Source organism: Brachyhypopomus gauderio, unplaced genomic scaffold (assembly GCF_052324685.1).
Source record: "Brachyhypopomus gauderio isolate BG-103 unplaced genomic scaffold, BGAUD_0.2 sc380, whole genome shotgun sequence".
Lineage (NCBI taxonomy): Eukaryota > Metazoa > Chordata > Actinopteri > Gymnotiformes > Hypopomidae > Brachyhypopomus > Brachyhypopomus gauderio.
The window spans coordinates 67089-73403 of NW_027507201.1; the positions used below are offsets into that span (position 1 = coordinate 67089).

The 6315-nt window shown below is 50.9% G+C and overlaps 1 pseudogene; it reads left to right on the plus strand.

The window, feature by feature from the left end:
- Positions 1–292: 292 nt before the first annotated feature.
- LOC143505573 (sodium/calcium exchanger 1 pseudogene) lies at positions 293–4133 on the plus strand (annotated as a pseudogene).
- Positions 4134–6315: the final 2182 nt, after the last annotated feature.

The window sequence follows — 6315 nt, forward strand, 5'->3', positions numbered from 1 at the left end:
TTTAGGGAAGTCTTTCGATAATAATTAGATTCTGAGTGCATTTTCACTACAAGAGCAAGGTCGACGGGGGGGGGGGGGGGGGGGTGGCACGCGGGAGGGTCCTGTCTGCTGGGGGCTCTGTTCTGGCACAGTGCCACGGCGCATTGTCTCACCTCGCGGGCTCTGTGCTAATCAAATCCTGGCAAGAGGGCTGCTCGAGAGGGAGACAGCTGCGCATGAGAGAGAGAGAGAGAGAGAGAGAGCGAGAGAGAAAGAGAGAGAGAGCGAGAGAGAAAGAGAGAGAGAGTGAGAGAGAAAGAGAGAGAGAGAGAGACTTCCCCCGATTCCCCTGTTGCAAGAGCAGCCCCGCGTTCCGTCTGCGCGCGAGTTCCACTGCGAGCGCGAGGCTCCCGGCTCGCTCACACATCCACACACACCAGTGAGGGAGGGAGACGGACGAGAAGAATGAGGAAGAACTGGCCCGCACGTTTCTCTTCTCCGAGTCGCAGATTTGCTGAAGAAGCATCGGCCATCTGATCGCTGCGGGTCGGTCTCGGAAAAGCGAGTGCATGGGAATCGAGGAGCGAGTTTAATGGTGGTGTGGGTCACTATCTCTCCGTCATCGCGTATATAAACCCAGACGCATGCGAGATTGGATACGGACGGGTTCCGACGCGCTCTCTATCAACACGTTTCCAGCCACCTTCCCTGACCTCTCCTGCCCAAGGGTCGCGGCTCAGCCCAGGTAAACCCACTATTGACGGAGTCCAGCGCGTTACTCCAGACGCGGTTCGGCGGGTTCGGTACGAGCGCGTTGCTGGTGGACGCTTCATTCTGTACGACCGATCGTTTCACTGGGTTTGCAATCTTACTCACAACGTAGATTCTGTACTCTGTTCATGCAAATGTTTTTAAGGTTCGGGTTAATGGACTATCAGGGAGTTGAACACGTTGCCGAACTGCGATCTGCACGGGACACTTTGCGTTAGAGGCGCGAGCGGTGTCACTGTCTCGCGCCCGTCCGGTGTGACTAACGACTGCGGTAAGAGTGGCTGGCTCGTCCGTCCGGCGTGAACGGGCAGTGGCGGCGGTACCGAGCCACCGGTGCCGGTTAGTCCGTCCATACCTCCGCCGCACGTGTGCGTCCGCTCCTCGCGTCTGCGTGCACGTGAAAGTTGTGCTGAACGTGTGTAGTGGAGGCGCGAGACGAGCCCACGCGCTCCTTAATCACCGCAGGAAAGACGCGCGTGCAGGAGGTGGAGGTGTCCAGCGGGTGCGTGGCTGCACTGGGCAATAAAAACGGGAGTTGGGGGGGCACCTTCGGCCGCCGCATTGTCTTGACTCCAGGGATATCACATCCAGTCAGGTTGAACATTAAAGTGATTTAAAGGAGAACGATGCACGGGCTGGGATGCGCACCCGCACTTGAATGTCATAACGAGATGCACAGTAACGCCGGTGTTCTCGGGAATGTTATCTTATTGGATAAAGTGCATTCTTAGTTTTTTTTCATTTATTTCGTAACTGTAGTGTACCGTGATAAAACATTAAGAGGTAATAAAAAAATTGCAGTGTGTACACAAGGTTTGCAGAGAGCCAGGACGTTTCGCACGGGGGTCCTTCATCAGCGCGGCATCTGTGTAACATCTGCGCAAAATGTTATTGAACCGTTATAAGTATGTTGTAGTCAATTTCACTTTAAATATGGGAATGGCGAGATTTGGTTTGTTACGAGACAAACGAGCCCATATAGGGAGATTAAAGTATCTTAGACTGTGTTATATTGGATGATATTCAAATGATAAATGGATCATGTTCAAATGGCTAGAGGTGGAAAGTGTTTGTGTGCGTGCTTGCGTGCATGTGCGTGCGTGCGTTTGGGTGTGCGCCCGCGCGCGCGCGTTTGTGTGTGTGTGTGTGTGTGTGTGTGTGTGTGTGTGTGTGTTCGCCTGTATGTATGTGCGCATTATTCCAAAGCAAACTACATATGGACTAGTGCCTGTAATATTGACACATAACATAGGCTTTGGAAGAATGCTGTTGACATCAATGACATACTCATTCATTCACAAATATCCCATCGCCAACATTTTTACAGCCTGTCCAGTTTGTAGGAGACCAAGTCACCATGTTAGCCTGGAAAAGCAATAAAGTAATAACATACTAATAGTCTCTATTAGAGTATCTCATCTCTAATAGTGCAACACTACAGGAATGCCTTGCTGAGAGATGTCCCACTATTGCTCTTTGTTCATGACCCTGCTCTTTCCTCTCTCGTTCCTCAGGTTTCTGAATCATCTGACAGTTCATCTGTCATCCGTCACCGAACGATGAGGCATTCAGAGATTCCTTCACTCCTCTCAGTGGGGCTTCACTGTCTGGTGGTTACAGCGATACTGCTGAGCAACGTCCATCAGGTAACGGCAGAGAACGTGCCAGACCACAGCCTGGACCATACCATCTCTGCCAACAAGTCGAAGAACTGTGGGGGTTCCAATGGATGCTCCTCGGGTGTTATTCTCCCAGTGTGGGAACCCCAGAACCCCTCGTTCGGGGACAAGGTGGCACGTGCCACGGTTTACTTTGTGGCACTGGTTTACATGTTCCTGGGAGTCTCAATCATCGCAGATCGTTTCATGGCGTCAATCGAGGTCATCACCTCCCAAGAGAAAGAGATCACTATCAAGAAGCCAAACGGGGAGACAACCACCACCACCGTACGTATCTGGAATGAAACGGTGTCCAATCTCACCCTCATGGCCCTGGGTTCCTCCGCCCCAGAAATTCTGCTGTCTGTCATTGAGGTGTGTGGGCACAACTTCAACGCCGGTGACCTCGGGCCCTCCACCATCGTGGGCAGTGCCGCCTTCAACATGTTTGTGATTATCGGCCTTTGCGTTTATGTGGTGCCCGATGGGGAACATCGCAAGGTCAAGCACCTGCGCGTCTTCTTCGTCACCGCTGCCTGGAGCATCTTCGCTTACCTGTGGCTCTACCTGATCCTGGCTGTCATCTCCCCTGGTGTCGTCCAGGTGTGGGAAGGTCTCCTCACCCTCTTCTTCTTCCCCATCTGCGTGGTCTTTGCCTGGATCGCAGATCGCCGTCTCCTCTTTTACAAGTATGTGTACAAGCGCTACCGGGCTGGGAAGCAGCGTGGTATGATCATCGAGACCGAGGGTGACCGCCCACTCCCGCCCAAGGTGGACATCGAGATGGACGGAAAGATGCTGAACTCCCATGCTGTGGACTTTCTGGACGGGACCCTGACGCTGGACCTGGATGAGAAGGACCTGGACGAGGAAGAAGCCAGGCGTGACATGGCAAAGATCTTGAAGGAGCTGAAACAGAAGCATCCGGACAAAGAGGTGGAACACTTGATCGAGCTGGCGAACTACCAGGTGCTCAGTCAGCAGCAGAAGAGTCGTGCCTTCTACCGGTGCCAGGCTACAAGGCTGATGACCGGTGCTGGGAACATCCTGAAGAAACACGCTGCAGACCAGGCACGAAAGGCAGTGAGCATGCATGAGGTACGCAGTGACGTGGGTGAAAATGACCCCATCTCCAAGATCTACTTTGACCCTGGTTCATACCAGTGCCTGGAAAACTGTGGTACCGTGGCAGTGAATGTGGTCAGGCGTGGTGGCGACCTCAACCAGATGGTGTCCGTGGAATTCCGCACCGAAGACGGCACAGCTAACGCCGGCTCGGACTACGAGTTCACGGAAGGCACTGTCGTGTTCAAGGCGGGCGAGGTGCAAAAGGAGATTCGTGTCGGGATCATCGATGACGACATCTTTGAGGAGGACGAGAACTTCCACATCCACCTCAGCAACGTCCGTGTCCTTCATGAAGGGGCGGAGCCCGAGACTGCGGAAGCCAATCACGTGGAAACAATCGCGACTCTCGGCTTGCCTTCCACTGCGACTGTCACTATCTTCGATGATGACCATGCTGGGATCTTCACGTTCGAAGAGCCCGTGATCCATGTCAGCGAGAGCGTGGGCGTGATGGAGGTGAAGGTGCTTCGGACATCAGGAGCTCGTGGTGTTGTCAGGGTGCCCTACAAGACCATCGAGGGGACAGCAAAGGGGAGCGGCGAGGACTTTGAAGACAGCCACGGAGTGCTGGAGTTCCAGAATGACGAAATCTTGTAAGTCACATCTTTGATTTAAAAACAGTTCCTTTGGTGCCTTTATTAACAGAGCGTTTATGAAGTGTTTAAAATTGGCAGATTTTAAAGATTCCCATTATAAATTATTCAAAAAGAACCCATTTTGCTCTGTCAGTTAAGGTACCGTGTGCATGAATGCTGTAACTTGTATTGCTGGTTCCTGCTTGATGGATGAATGACCTGCATGACGGAGTGTTTTGTGACATCATGGTGATGTCACAATGCCAGTGGAAGCATGAAGCCAAAACGAACGAGGAAGGAAAGGATGTCATCCAAAGTGCTGCGGTTCCTCTTTCTGATTTCCGTTTTCTTTCGTTATTTTGCGCGTCTGTCCATTGTTCATGACTTCCAGCTCTCTGTTTGTATGCTTTGGGCCTAAACGACTGGTATGTCCCCATCAGTTTATTATGTGTTAGTGGCATATGTCATTTTTCCGTCTCGACTTTGAGTGGCTGATGTTGGATGCATGTTGATGATGTCATATGTGCGGCAGAAATTCCTCCGCAGTTTTGGTGACCACATTTTAGTACTACATTGAACACAAGAAGAATGGCGGTTTTGCATTTGGAAGGTTGTGGCATAGTATTGATCGCATGGCCTACAATGCAGTATGGAGAATGGAGTATGGAGTAGGTTGACTTAAGGCTCGTTTTGGATGTGACGTATTTGCATCATTGATTTTTAACCTTGTCCTGTTAATACTGGCGCCAGATTACCTTCAGTACACTTAGTGTGGTCGGCGAACTCTCAGGAGTAGCAGTGTATGCTAGTTTGGTACTAGCATGCGGTATAGTATGTATCTCTATGTTTACATGTGTGTGTGAATGATTGTGTCAAGAGGTCGCGTGCCTCTGGATAAAACCTCAAAGCCATCTGACACATTCCTGGTGTAGCAGATTATACGGCTTATTTAAACAGCACATATATCTCTCTGCCTGCACAGCACAAGCAATCACACACACACACACACACACACATACACACACACACACACACACACACACACACACACACACACATACAGACATACATCTTTTCTATCCTTTCACTTTTCTCTTGCTGTCTTGCTCTTGGTCTGTCTGTCTGTACCACACCCCCCCCCCCAGCTAATCGGAGTGTGTAAGACAAGTGAAGTGATTGAGTAAACGTGGGCAGTGTGTTTTTAAACAGATTCAAAGCAGATGTGAAGGTCAGACTTCCCGGGGCCTGCTGGCCTACTGCATACTTTCCATCGCCCGGTGCTGTGAGCGCCGTTAAGTGGATTTTAATAACACTCCTTTAGCATAATGATGGAGAGACGGATGAATGGAGGGCTAGACGGATCGAGGGATGTAAGGGAGGAGTGCGCCGCCCTGGAGTAAGGAGCGAATAAGGCTCCGGGTGGAAAAAGGGGGCTCTGAGAAACTGCACACTCTAGAACTCTAGAACTCTTCCGGAATGTGACGTCTGGATTTCTCTTGAATTTCAAGCGGTATAATTAGAACATTATCTTGGCGTTCTGGGATCTGAATTTGGAGCGCGGTGGACCGACCCTCACACGGAGTGTGCCAACGTCAGTCCAGTCCTTTAACCGGACCTTTAACCGTGAGTCGTGGATATGGAAGCCGAAGATAGCGGCTCTGGTGTGTGGTCCCTTCCCTGATCGGAGCGAGGTTTACTTTAAAGGGCACATTTTCACTGCATCTCTGGTCTTCGGTCGGGGCAGAATGTTGCCTTTGGCTCCGCGGTACAGTAAGCATATACCTTACTGCACATAGTGTAGTACACATCCACCTTACTGCACATAGTGTAGTACACATCCACCTTACTGCACATAGTGTAGTACACATCCACCCTACTGCACATGGTGTAGTACACATCCACCCTACTGCACATGGTGTAGTACACATCCACCCTACTGCACATGGTGTAGTACACATCCACCTTACTGCACATAGTGTAGTACACATCCACCTTACTGCACATGGTGTAGTACACATCCACCCTACTGCACATGGTGTAGTACACATCCACCCTACTGCACATGGTGTAGTACACATCCACCTTACTGCACATAGTGTAGTACACATCCACCTTACTGCACATGGTGTAGTACACATCCACCTTACTGCACATAGTGTAGTACACATCCACCTTACTGCACATGGTGTATTACACATCCACCT